The 14439-nt window shown below is 49.3% G+C and overlaps 1 pseudogene; it reads right to left on the minus strand.

Moving 5' to 3' along the window:
- Positions 1-12466: 12466 nt before the first annotated feature.
- On the minus strand, positions 12467-13428 carry LOC100059754 (BCL2/adenovirus E1B 19 kDa protein-interacting protein 3-like; annotated as a pseudogene).
- Positions 13429-14439: the final 1011 nt, after the last annotated feature.

Consider the following 14439-nt stretch of genomic DNA (forward strand, 5'->3'; position numbering starts at 1 on the left):
GAAACACAAAACCAGACCCAACCCCCGGACAGATCCCAGAGGACAAATGACCCTTGGGTGTGTGTTGTTGGGGGCTGCTCTAACCTTCTCTTCTTCTTGGGTGGATAGCCCCTTCCCATCGCCTTTGCAATAATGTGCAAGCATGTGGCAGGGCTGGAAATAACCAAGAAGCATTTCTCCAGGGCAAGCTCACCAAGAAAACGTGATTAAATTCTTGCAAAAGCCTGGCAGTTTCAGAGGAGAATATAGATTTCCCAGTAACAGGTTACCCAGCCACCCAGCTAATAACCCCGGCTGCTGCTGCCTCATTTTCTGTTCTTGGAACCAGATAATTAAGCCTAAAAGCTCTCAGAGTGCATGCGCGCACGCTCACGCCCCTTCCTCACTCCTTCCCCTCTCGCCACAGCGCGGGCAGGGCAGCGAACAGCCTGTGAGCAGGGTCTTGTGCCAGGTCCACCTGGAACCTGCCTGGGTCTTTAAGTTGGAGGCCGGGTCTCATCTGTTCGGTGACACAAAAGGTGCCGCCTGTCGGGGCTTGCTTTCTTGGTATTTGCCAGGATTAATGAGTTGAGGTTTGGAAAGGGCTGGAGCCCCTAAACCAAAGGCACCCACGACACCTTTTCAAACGATGATTTATGTCCAGCTTTCTCCAAATAGGAACCAAAAGAGGGGGTTTCTGTTTTCTCATCTTTAGAGCAGATGAATTCAGCACCTGGATCCTTGCTTTGGGGGCATTTCAGAAGCTTTAGAATCTGCCTTATTAATTGCTCTGTCACCCTCTGCTGTGAGGGCAGGTTTTTTCCATCTCTTTTTTTGAGACCTAGTCAAAGGTCACATCAAGGTCAAGTCTGTGTACCCTTGGAGGAATTGGACTGGCTGCAAAGACTTGGGTTCCCCTCACCACGGCTCCCGGGGAGAACAATGTCCCTTAACCTGGACTCCCCCGTCCCCACACATTCATAAACCTTGTGATTTAGGCTCCTGGTTGCTCCTAAGCTGTAGGAACTTGAGCCAAGTGTACTTTCTGGTCTGATCCAATATGCCGTGTTGTACCACCCACCAAGAGGGAGACAACACCATGTTTTCCAGTTCTCACGGGCACATCTTCCATCCTGGGTGTTCCCCTTATGCTCTGCACATCCCTATGGGAAGCCTCTTATCCTCTTCCCAGTCTTCTCCCGATGTCCCTGTCCCTGAGGGGAGGTCTCCACTCCTTCAATTCCTCGATCTAGGAAGCTTGGGGTCTTCCTTGTCTATTCCTGCTCCCTCCGCATACATATCAAGGTCAACAGATCTTGCTGTTTATTCCCAGAAAATCTCAGGTTCTCTGATGCTCCTCTCCACCTCCTGGTGTGAAAAACTGCAACGGGTCCCTGAGGCAGACCGCCCTTCTCTGGGTGCCTATGCCTGGGAGTCTCACGGTTTGAGTTTACCCTAGGTTTGCTACTTAGGAGCTTCATGACCTCGGGGAAGTTGCTTTACCTCTGTGAGCCTCAGTTTCCTTGTCTGTGAAGTGGGGATAATGACAGACCCACCTCATAGGCTTGTTGCGAGGATTAAATCAGATAAGTCATGGAAAGGACCTCCTAGTGCCTGCCACAAAGTGCCCTGTAAACGGGAGCCGTTGGTTCTGATGCTCTATACCAGTGCTTCTCAAACTCCACCTCGTCACAGAGATTCCTGGGCACCGCCCCCGCCAGCTCCTGATCCAGTAGGTGCAGGGAGGGGCCTGAGGATCCGTCTGCATTTCTCTCTAGCTCCTGGTGATATTGATGCTGCTGGCCTGCGGATGGCGCTGAGCCACGCTATGGACAAAGTCAGATCCGCTGGTGTCTCTGCTCCCTTTGTCCACTTCCTTGGCAAGACCATGTGACCTTTTTCTCTCCTGGCCCAACACACTTTCTAGCCCACTCACACCAAACTTCTCCACATGCGCTCGGTTGACACCGGAAGCCCTCCTGCCCCCTGTGCTGTTGGAGCTGCTTCTCTGCTGAGGACGTCCTTTCCCTCTCTTCACTGCCCTGTGAGCTTCTCCCCGCTTGAGGCCCAGATGCAAAGCTGCTTCTTCTCTGAAGCCTGTCCTGCATTTTCTCCCGGAGCCAGCCGCCTCCCCCTCCATGCTCTGCCCTCCACTCAGACTTCCTTTGTGGTAGTCACTGGACTCCAAGCAATGATCTATGGATGTGCCTGTCCCTCCCACTGGTCACTGGGCTCCTCCAGGCAATGGCCAGGTCTTGTTTGTCTCTGTGACCCTATGGGATGCACAGCCCCTGACTCACGGAGGGGCTCAGTAACTGTTTGTTGTATGAATGAGAGAATGAATGAAGCAGCAGCCCGCCCTCTGGGAAAATCAAGCTACCTGGTAGGATTGTGAGGTGCTCAGACAGGCCCCTGCCCCCAGCCTCCAGGCCTCCATCTCTGACCTGATTTAAGGAGAGAATGCGGTTATTCTGAAAACTCTAAGCGCTCTCTCCCTTTACGTCACTGAATCATCCTGACGTTATTCTCCCCACTTAGGTGATTGAGGCTGGCGGGGAGGAAGTGACCAGCAGAGGTTTTATAGCTCGTAAATAGGAGAGCCGGGCTCTCGTCAACTTGGATACAAACATTCCGGCAAACCCCACCAAACACACGCATGCGCACATGCGTGCATGCACACACATGCAGAGATCCTGCAATCACCTCTATGAGGTTAATGTCAGCAGCCGGTTCTAGAAGGGGCTTGCTGGAATGTTCCCTTATGGGGCAGTTGCAGTTGGTTTGGTTACTTGTCCAGGGCTGTTCCCACCAGTCTTCAGCTCCGGGCTTGGAGCTCCCAGAGCACCTTCCTGGCCTTGGCTGCAATCTGGGAGGCCCAGAGAGACAGCAGGTAGGCTGCTACCAGGCCAGCTCTGGAGACTGAGGAAGGAGGTCAGAGGGACCCACGCAGCCTGCAGAAAGATCTAATGACGGAACTGCTTTGAGCTGCAGTCCGTGTGGAATTAACTTGGGCTAAGACGACACTGGTAACGATGCTGGTGTCTGGGTGCTTTCCATGTACCTCACCCTGTGTGAGGACTTTGCATATGTAACTCTCTATTCGACTCTCACAGTAACCAAATATTATAGATATTGCTATTATTCCTGTGTGGAGATGAGGAAACTAAGGCTCAGAGAGGTTAGATAACTTGCTGAAGGTCACACAGCTAAGCAGGAAAAGCTAACTGCCATCTTATTGACACGGCAAGCAAGGAGACCAGCCTTAGGAAGTAGAAGGGATGAAAAGACTTGGACTCCAATGACTCAGCTTTATTCCACCTCCATTTATCATTTCAGACAAGCTTGATAGTACAAGGATGCTGGAATCTAGGATTCCTAGAATGGCTGGGATAGAAAGGCTGGGCCATCGTCTTATGCAAACCTGTTTTGCCCACACGTGATCCTGTTGAGGCACAGAGAGGGCTTGGTATGTGCCTATGTCACACAGCTTGTGAGTGAGCATCTGAACTGGGCCTGCAACCCAGGCAGAACTTCCTCCTGCAGAAGTTTATTAGGGTGCCTGTACTAGGCCAGGCACTCATGGTTTTGAGATCACTTCCCACTTGACCCCTTTGACCTTGACAAGACTCTGACGTTCATTCAGACCTCAGTGCAGGAGTGAGGTGGGCAGGCACCCAGCACAGCCTGGAGATGGCCATGTTGTCTACAGTTAAGGTCTCGAGAGCAGCAGAGGTAGAAGCACACTGTGACCTTGGCAGGAGTGACATTTCTTGGACAGCCCTCTCCCTGCCTCCTTGTCACCTCCAGATGACTCACGCTGGGCATCAGCATCAGGGCCACCCTCCGCTCACGCATTGGATCTCAGGGGAATTTGATAGCCTCATCTGATAGGCCAGTTACTAGCTGAGTGGGTCTAGCAAGTGATGTGACGTCTCTGAGCTTCCATGTGCCCATCTGTAGAACGGGGATAAATGATGTACCTGGCATGCCGACTTCACCAGGCTGTGGATGTGCGTCAGAGGGATCTGTACGTGTAAAGAGGGCTTCATGGAGCCATGAGCCCAGGCAGGTTGTTCACAGGACCATGACCGGCCTTGGCCAGCTGGGAGCAGTCAGCTCAGGAGGCCAGCTTCCCAGGACAGGGCGTGGGGCAGGGTGTGGGTAGAGGCAGAGAAGGAGGAAAAGAGAACATATATGCATGTGCTGGGCACACTCTGCCTGACTCTCCACCAGTCACTTCTATTTGTGCTCTCATTTCAACTGCACTGCAACCCTGTGAAGTAGGTATTTCATTCAATGATGGGCCCCCAAAGATATGTGTATGTCCTAACCCTGGGAACCTGGGAATGTGACCTTATTTGGAAAAAGGGTCTTTGCAGATGTCATTAAGTTAAGGATATTGAGATGAGATCATCTTGAATTATCCAGATGGGTCCTAAGTCCAATGACGGGTGTCCTTAAAAGACACACAGAGAGGAGGACTCATAGGGGGAAGAGAAGATAGCCGTGTGAAGATGGAGGCGTCGGAGTGATGCAGCTGTAAACCAAGGCACACCTGGAACCACCAGAAGCTGGACGAGGCAAGGAAGGGCTCTTCCCCAGAGCCTTCAGAGGGAGTGTGGCCCTGCTGACACCTTGATTTTGGACTGTCGGTCTCCAGAGCTGTGAGAGGATACGTTCCCGTTGTCTTAAGCTGTCCCATTTGTGCTCATGTGTTACAGCGGCCATAGGAAACTAACACAGCATTATCATTACCCCCATTTTACAGATGAGAAAATTGGGATCAGAGAGATTGAGCACCTTCCTCAAAGCCATTCAGCTAACAAGGGTCTGCAGTTCAAGCTCCAGCTCAGCAGACTCCACAGGCGGCACTCAGACCCCCATCCAGTGAGAAGTGGGAGCGTTTGAGGATGCGACAGCCTAGGTCCCCGAAGCTGAGAAAACGAGACTTCCTCAGCTGAGGAGAGATGAGAAGTGGCCCTTTCAGTTCTGAGGCGGATCTTTCAAGCCAGAGAATTCCCTAAGAGAAACGACTCTGCCACAAATCCCGCCCGGAGGGGAAGGAGAAATTTAAGGGGACTTTGGTGGTTGGACTTGCAGAGGTGGTTCCAAAGCTCATGGTTTTGAGGAAACATTGGTTGAGCAGCTCATCCGCAGGGGAACCCGGGCAGCAACTCTGCCAGGCAGTGTGAGCTTGGAAAAACACACAGATTTCTTTTTTTTCCTCTTTCTTTCTTTTTTAACACAAGCCAGGTTGGGAGGGGCCTCAATAAGGAAGGAAATCAATAGGAAATGCCTTTAGAAAATGAGATTTTTTTTTTTCCCCAGAAAGCATGTCATATCATCATTCTTAATGCAAAGGCTTGGGCCCTGCAATTTGAAACAGGAAATCGGAGAAATCAAAGGCAGCCAATGAGAGGACAGGGTGGAGGCCCTCTCCATCCAGAAGCCAGCTGTGGCGATGGGGCTGGCAGCTGTGGATGCAGAGGCCAAATCGCGTGGAGGCCTGTTGAGGGAATGGGGGGTGTTGGCCCGGAGAAGCGCAGTCCCGGGCAGGACATGAGAGTTTTCTCCATACAACCGAAGGGTGGTCGTGAGGCAGGGGAACACGTGTGTTCCGAGGGCACCCCAGGGGAGGCACTAAAAATCCTCGGGCTGGATACACCCCAGGAGACAAGAGAACAAAAGGCGAGAGGCTCCAGAACCAGGGGTTCAAATCTCCATTTCCCCTCTTACTAACTTGGGCAAGTTATTGAAGCTCTCTGGGCCTCTTCGTCTGTTTCTTCATCTGTAAAATGGGAGTAATGGCATACCTTCCTTGTAGAGTTATTGAGAGGATTACACTTTAGTAAACATCAAGTGCTTGGAACAGTATCCAGCACAGAAGAGGCATCCCGCAGATGTTAGCTATTTTTATCTATTCTTGGAGAGGCCAAGGAAGGCCTTCGAGAGGACACTGAGCTGGGATTTAAAAGATGGAGGTAGGCATTTGATACATGAAGGTAGGTGGGCGAGGCCATGCCAGGAGAAGGAGCAGCAAGCACCGAGAGGAGAAGCGACCCACCTGGGTGTGTCTGCTCCATGTGGTGAAGAGTTCTGTAGGGAAAGCATAGAGAGATGGGGCTGGAGGGGCTGGCAGGGCCAGTGCTTGGAGTGTCTGAGATCGGAGCTCTAACATAGTTCTGTAGGTCAGTGGTTCTCAAACGTCAGCCTGCAGCAGAATCCCTTGGAGAACTCGTTGGAACCCACAAGGCTGGTCCCCATGTCCAGAGATTCTGATCCACTGGGTCTGGGGTGGAGCCTGAACATTTGCGTTTCTAATAAGTTCCCAGGTGATGCTGATGCTGCTGGTCTGGGGACCACACTTTGAGAAGCAGTGCTACAGATGGTGGGGGCCATTGGAGGACGGAGGGCAGGCTCAAGGTGAGGTTCAAGGGCAGGTTTCAGAGAAAAATGCACTCAGTCTTGTTGCCCTTGAGGCCACACTAGTCGCCATCTGAGACCAGAGTGGGAGATTGTTGGACGGGGAGTCGCAGGAGCTGACATCCTCTGTTCTCCAGGCAGCAGCAGGCCTAGAGGGTGGCAGGCCCCGGGATGCGGTTCAGCAGGCTCGCTTGAGGGCATTGTGGCCAGCTGGGTGCCACTCCACACAGCTTCACACTTTTTCTTCCTTTATTAAAGGTAACCCTGGGAAGAGTGACCTACTTCCTGGGGATCCCAGGAACAAAGAGAGTAACAGCCAGAGAGCAAAGGAAAACCTCGCAGCTTCGCTCCCTCTACCCCCAGGGCTGCCGCCCACCTGGGGCTCTGTCAGGAAGGCTGGGGCAGCATGTGGTTGCCTGGGGTCGCCGAGGGAGGGAGGACAATTACCAAGGCCGCATCCCAGCCCTTCTCTGTCAGTGCAGGGGGAAAAACAATATTTAGTTAGTTAAACACCCGGCTACAGTTTCATTTGAAAAGCTGGCTTTGATTAGGAGACGGTAGGGACTGATTTACGAGGACAGATAAAAAAAAGAGCAAGCATCAGTATGTAGAACTCACCCAAATGATGACTAAGGAGACGTGAAATCTGCAGAGGCCTCGCAAGTAGAGACGGAAACGACTTATTAAGCTTTTCGGTCCCATCTTGGGTCCATGCTGTCACAGTTCGTGATGCTCTTCTTTCAAGATCTTTGTCTAGACTGGTTTTAAATCAGGGGTGTACATCAGGGTTGAGGGGCACCCTTTTCCTAGGCAATTCTTGCCTCTGAAAATAAACTTTTCCACAAAATATATACATGTGAACTGTAATATATGTGAAATAAAATATATATGAAATATAATTTTCTTTGCTTCCCGGTGGAGGTTTATGAAGGGATGTTCATTAAAGCATTGCTTGAAAATGAAAAATGAGAAACCGTCTACAGTGTCCGTCAGCTGGGGCCTGGGTTAGATAATCCGTCACTCCTCCAGATGTGGCAGTTTACAAAGAATGTGGTGGCTCTGCCATGTGGATGTGTGCAGAGATCTCAGGTGCCAGTAGGAAGATTCAGGATATCATGGATGGCTGATTTCTTTAATGCAAAACCACACACACACACACAGCCACATATTGCCCCCATGAACATATATGGATATAAGCTCGCAGACAAAGCCTCGGAAGAATGCACAGCAAGATGAGCCTCTGGGGAGAGCGGTGGGACCCAGGGAGGTTTCTGCTTTGTGGATTGTGGCTGAATTGTTTGCATTGAGAATGTATTGACGCAGTACTTGTATAATTAAAACATCATTAGAAACAGAACCAGATCCTGACTCTGAACTCCTACGAGAAGAGTGCTGAGGACCGCAGGCGTCACCCTTCATATCTCTTCTCTGGGACCTCGGAGGGCCCTCTAGCCTCTCAGCCCTTGGTATCCACCTCTTGTCTTGGGCCCCTGTTGATGCTCACCTGCTCTATGAGCCTTCTCTATGGGCTGCTACCTAAGACTTAACCTGGCCTTGGCCTGACACTCACCTCGGTGTTACCCCGTGGCTGGTGACGCCTCATCTCACCTGACCCCAAGCAGAGTTGTCCCAGAGCTTGGTCTCCCAGAAACCCCCGTGTTACAGCTTTTCTTGGACTGGCTCTTTCCGTTTTGCTCAGCCCCATTTCTCCTCGCCTCCCCTCCTTCCTCTCTTCTGCTAGGATGGGGAGAGGGGGGACGTGAGATAGTATGAGCCACACTGCCGTATCAGGTAACAGTTCAAAGGTCCCGCCTTCCCAGGTCTCTGCATAGCACGGGCCCACTCTATCTTCCCTCAAGACGCAATCCTCCTCTCCTTGGCCCACTGCCTGGATAGCTCTGGACAGTTGTTGCTTCAGCACTGATTCCAGAACCTCATTCCTGGGAGGTCTGGCCTGGTGGTGCCCACAAATCCATGGTGGGCACACAGGAAAGGTCTCCTTGTGGGACACTCACGGGATCATGTTTTTCGCTGCTCTCAGTAATCCAGCCAAGGAACACGCTGGCTAAAAGCGCCTCGGTATTCTCATTGTAAGTTGAGAAGATTGGTTTCAATGGTTTCTGAGCTTGCTCCCAGCCCTGACATCCAGCGTTTCATTGCATGCCTTTCTTGGTGTTCACCTCTCCTGTGTGGCCCTTGGACCATCTTATTCCATTCCCACGACAACTCTGTGGAGTAGACAGGCAGCTCATATTTCCCCCCATTTTACATCCTAGGAAAACAAGACTTTGAGATGGCCAGGGCACCCAAGGTCGTCTAGCTGGCATTGGGTTCTGGGCAGGTGTTTGTTTGCATATACAGCATCTGCAAAGAGACTCGCCAGGCGTAGGAGCTTCTCTGGTGGATAAAAGAAAAAGTTCTTCCCAGCAGAGGGCAGAGGGCAGAGCAGGATACAGGAGTGGAGTGGGGGTGGGGGGCCACCTTGATTAGCCTGGTGAAGCTGGAGCAAGGGGGTGTGGGAAGGAAATGGAAGAGAGGAGGCTGGGCACCTTTCCGTCTCCTTATAAATAAGTCTGCCTCAAATACTTCCTCCTCTGGGAAGTCCTCCGGGCAACGATGTGCTGGTAAATGTTTAACAATAGTCCCTAAAAAAAAAAGCAACCCACAAACCTTCATTTACAGTGATCACCGATGACTCCCACCATCACTGATTCAAGTTAGCAGTGTGGTCCCTGAACACGTAGTCGGGAAGAGTCTGGTCTGGGAAGCTGGTAAGAGCCAATGGCACATGACTGGGCCACTAATTCTTCTCTCTGCTCTATTTTTTTTTTAATTGAGGTCACATTAGTTTATAACATTATATACATTTCAGGTGTACATCGTTATATTTCGACTTCTGTATAGACTGCCTCGTGTTGACTACCCAAAAGCCTGGTTGCCAACGTCACCTTCTCTCTGCTCTTAAACATCTGGTTCCTCCTCTGACTTAGCAACCATCACATTGTTGAAACTAGTTGTTAATGATTCTCTTCCAGTGGACTGTGTCACTCTTTCAAGGGCAGTATCCACGTTTGATTAAATGACTTACTGATGATGAAGTGAATTTAATCTATGATTAAAGTGTGTAAATACACAGAAAGTACTTGGAATAGTTCTGGCCCTTGGAAGTGCTGGTTAAGTGAAAGCTGTGCCTCCTAGCTCTCATCTCTCTCCTAGTCCACAGGGAGCCCTGGCCGCCCTCGAGGACATGTCTATTGAAGGGATGAATGAACTCTTAACCCAAAGGGGGGCACAGGGCTCTGCTGTCCTTATTCTGCTGGTTTTTACAGACCACCCTTTAACCCAAATACATTTAAGATTCTATGCAACCTTTCGGTTTCATGTGGGAAACCCCTCCCATGCAATCCCTATGGACAACAAAGGGCCTCCAAATCTACTCTCTTGGTGATTGGCATGACCACAAGTCTGTGGAGGCACATGGTGAGCTGGATTTGGATTCCAATGGGGGCCCACCATATTTTTAGCTATGTTTCTGAATGAGTTGCTGAACCTCCCTGAGCCAAATTCCCTCATCTGAAAAAAGAAGATAATGACACCAGCTCTCTTAGGGTTAATGAGACTATTAAATGGGTTTGGGAGTCTGGGCTGTTCTGTTCGCTCCCTCTCCCCAGACCTATGGTCCACCTTTCTCTGCCCTGCTCCGTTGGTGCCCAGGAGGCTGACTTTGACAGCACTTTTTGCCTCCCGCTGTCCCCTGGAGTTCAGTCAATGGGAGGTAGTGGCAGAAGATTGAGGGGTACATGGGAGGAGAGAGAAGCTCCCCAACTACACCCCATGCTTTTGCTTCGTTCTGGCCAATGGCCACATCCCTCTCTACACACTCTACCTCCAGTTCCCATTGGTGGTGGCCAAGGTCCTTGGGCTCTAGCTTTCAACAAAAGCTGGGTAATGGAGGAATTAGGTCCCTAATGTTGTTAGTTCCTGGGTGTCTCAAAATCCATTGGTATTCCCCTTAATCCTACCTGGACCTCAATAAATAATCCTTTAATAAAATTTATTTTACGTGTCCCAGGTGAGTGTGTCATCTGTTTCCTGCCAGGACTCAGACAATGTCAAGCCTGGTGCCTGGGCACATAAGAGGCTTAGTATTAATATTAGCAGCCACCCTTTATTAAGGGCTTAGCTTGACTAAGCACTGTGTCAAGTGGTTTTTTTCTTTCTCACATGCATTATATTATTTAATCCTCACAACAACTCTATGTGGAAGACACTATTATACCCATTCTGCAGATGGGAAAAGTAGAGCTTAAAGTTGTTAGAGATTTGCTAAGTCAACCAGTTGGTAAGTGGGGGAGTCAGGATTCAAATTAATTATGGTTAATCGCACTATTATTTGGCAAGCAGGGACCAAGTCTTAGACTCAGACCCTCACTGCAGAGCTGGATGCAGGGAGGTGCTTGGTAAACACTTCTCGGTGAGTGAAGGCCAGTAGTTCAGAGCCCTAGGTTTCTGCCTCATCTTTCCTGGGAGTTCTCCCTCTGGTGTCAGGGCCACTCTTGCCTCCGCAGACCGTCGCCTCTTGATCACAGTGTCTGGGCTGCAATCTGTTCCCAAACAAGCCCCAGTGGATAGGGTTTCCTCTCATTACCTCTTGCCCATATTTCTCTCTGCTCTGGGCTGCTGGAGCAGCCTCTTGTCGCTCCTCCACCCTCCTGGTCACCCACACCCACTGGTGTTTACAACATGTCTCCAGCATCTGCAAACTTCATTACAGCCAGAGCTACACCCTCTTCCTGCTCATTGGTGCAGACTGTGCGTGAGGCCAGACTGAGCACGGTTCCCCAGGGGGGGAGCCCAGACCTTTCCACCAGCCAGGCAAGGTCTCTTTCTCTGGGGACCCCCAGCCAAGCTCAAATCCAAGGCGTCTCTGCAGAATAAACATTTGCGATGGGTCCCAAGGCCACGCTGTTCTAGTTTGTGGCTATGGTTAATGCTATTGGGACGGTGGCTTAGAAGGAGTATTAGTTTTCGAGTCAGGAACACCCGCCGCTTAGTAGCTCTGTGATCTTGGTCCAGTTGCCTAACTTCTCTGAGTCTCAGGTTCTGATCTGTAACACTGAAGATAAATAGAGCTGAGGATGGGAGCTATTGCATAGAAAGCTTCCTGCACTTCTTGGGTGCAAACTGCTCTCTCTCTCCTAAAGACTACTTTGGGGGGGACCAAAGACCAAATGGTGTAGATTATATTTGTCATTTACTTGTTTATTTTTGGATGCTCTCTACTAGATGTTGATATGTTATCAGAGATTATACAGATAATTACCCTCATTTGATAGATGACTATTCTAAGGTTCAGAGAGTTTAAATTAATTTGCTCGTGGTCACTGAAATAACAGATTGAGTTTGTAATCAACTCCAATTTAAACTGACTATTTTCAACTTTCTCTTCTCATTTTTTAAGAATGAAAATAAACAACCAAGTGATATAAGCCAAAATGAAATCACCTTTATTTTTTTTTAATATAAGGCCACAATATTTATTTGGGGTAAACCCCTTACGCAGTCTTTTTTTTTTTTTTAATTTTTTTTGAGGAAGACTAGCCCTGAGCTAACTGTTGCCAATCTCCCTCTTTTTGCTGAGGAAGACTGGCCCTGAGCTAACATCCATGCCCATCTTCCTCTACTTTATATGTGGGACGCCTGCTACAGCATGGTGTGCCAAGCAGTGCCATGTTGGCACCCAGGATCTGAACTGGTGAACCCCGGGCCGCCGAATCAGAACGTGCGCTCTTAACTGCTGAGCCACTGGGCCGGCCCCTTATGCAGTCTTTTTAATATTAACATAATTCATTCTTCCAAAATATAAAGTGTTCTAACTGAATTAAGGTTGCAGATAATTTTTGTTAAAATATTACATACATGATGACTAGTGTGTTAAAATTATTTATACTTAGCTATTTATAATATCAAAAGAAAATTTACTACCAAATTATTACAATAGATATTAATCGATATGACACGCTTATTAATGGATCCCATAGGTATGATTATAGATTATCATGGATTTAGTGCCTATTCTTTCATTTTACTAATTAGGAACTCAGCATTTACAGAACAAATAAACACAAGTGGCGCAGCCACTCAAGGACCGAGATGGCTCTTCAGTTAGCTATGTTGCCACCTCCGATATAAATCCTGCTTCGTGAAAAAAGCCAGAATCCAGTTCTTCATCAAAAGGTACTGGTGGAGGTTGTCAGATGCCTTTCAATATATATCCCCAACCCTGTGGCCAGCAGATGACACAGCAACAGAGACAGAAGAAAACTTTTAGAAATTCTGCTGAGAAAATGCCCCCTTTCTTCATAACACGCATGTTTTCTCACACTGAGTGTGGTTTGGCGCTTCAGGCGTCTGAAAAGGAGCTCCTTGCGGGGGATATTATCTGGCCGACTTGACCCATCCCATATCCAGTCTGAGTTTTTCTGCAAGATGCTTTCAAAACTTCTTTCCTTCTCTCAACATAATCTTTCTCAGACTGAGAGCTGGTTTTTCTCTCCAATGCTGTGGGTGTCTGTTTCAGAGGCTCTGTTTGTATCCTGTGGGGTCTGCAAGCGAGGCGGGCTGTCGCAGCGAGAACTCTTGGCTCCGTCCAGACTCATGGTGGGCATCCAGCAGTATTTTTTCTATTTCACCATAATAAATAGCAACTGAGGCTGGAACGCTGCTCCCATGCCCATTATTGCTGAAGTGCAGTTCTACCCAGGAGCCAGCAGGTTCTCCTCCTGCAGTGCGGGGGGGCCAGCTCTGCTGCACGGCACACGGGGAGGGCACTCTGGCCGCCGATCAGGGTCGGGTTGGGCTGGCGGGGGCTCCGAGGCCACGGGAGGACCGGCGGAGCAGAGTCGGAGCGCTGGCCCAGTGGCTCAGGCGGCGTCAGCCCAGGGCCACGACTTGAAATCACCCTTATTTCTTGTAAAAAGATAGCCACCTTTACTCTTTGCACTCACTGTTGTGTGACTCCGTCATTTGTGACTCTCTAACCTCGTGATCCGGTTCTCTCTGTTCCTTGGATGAACTGAGCTTTCTAAACCCTTTTGAGATATCGTCTGTCTAGGGTGGGACGCTGGAAGCCACACTCATCGTGGGCTGATCCTGGCAAGTTTCTCCCATAGGAAACAAATCAGGACTTGGGCTGAAGATGGGGATGACCTGGATGACAAAATGAGTCTGAAGGTCATTATCATTATTGTGCATTTTCTCTTTATTCAGCTCAGATGTTGACAAATGTTTAAAAGTGTTTTCTTCCTCCATTGTCCTTTTATTGAGAATCAAAAAAATAGAAGCTTTAGGCTGTGAGCTTTCACTCAGCACCAGACTGTGAGCTCCCTGCTGGCACAGTGGGTCTTAGTGATCTCTGAACCCTTTGTGGCCCTTTCCCATAGTGCTTTGCACACCACTGTGGGCAAACATTAAGAGCAAACATTCATTGAACACTCTGTTTGTTCTCTATATTATGCTAGGTGCTTTCACACGAGAAAAATGAAAATTACTTGTCCCAGGTCACACCAACAGTGGTGGAAGCTGGCTTTGAACCCAGTTGGACCTTCTGGCTCCATATTTAGTGCTCTTTCCTCTATATCTCAGCTGTCGCGCAAGAGCTCCATCAGTGATGGTTGTGGGGCGAGATTTAAAAGTCTTTTCTTTTAAAGGTTGCCAGCAGCGCTGAATATGCTGTTGGGAGAAGGAGGGTGAATGAGGAAGGCGTGATGCCTCTTCACAGAGAGGATTATAATGAGCTTCAGCTGTCTGGGTGGTTCGCTCGCCATGTGAGAGTCTAGAGGATCAAAGAGACCAACGTGTCACCATGGGAACTGTCCCAGTTTTATAATCTTCATTTTTCAAAGGCCTGAATATGAACACATGGAAAGCAGGGAAAAATTCAGTGAATGGGAAGTGATGCAGGCTAATGATTTAAATACAAGTCTTGAAGAGGGGACTCAGAGAGTGGAGAAATATTCGGAGCACATTTATAAATAG

This window comes from Equus caballus, chromosome 25, assembly GCF_041296265.1.
Source record: "Equus caballus isolate H_3958 breed thoroughbred chromosome 25, TB-T2T, whole genome shotgun sequence".
In the NCBI taxonomy this organism is placed as follows: Eukaryota; Metazoa; Chordata; class Mammalia; order Perissodactyla; family Equidae; genus Equus; species Equus caballus.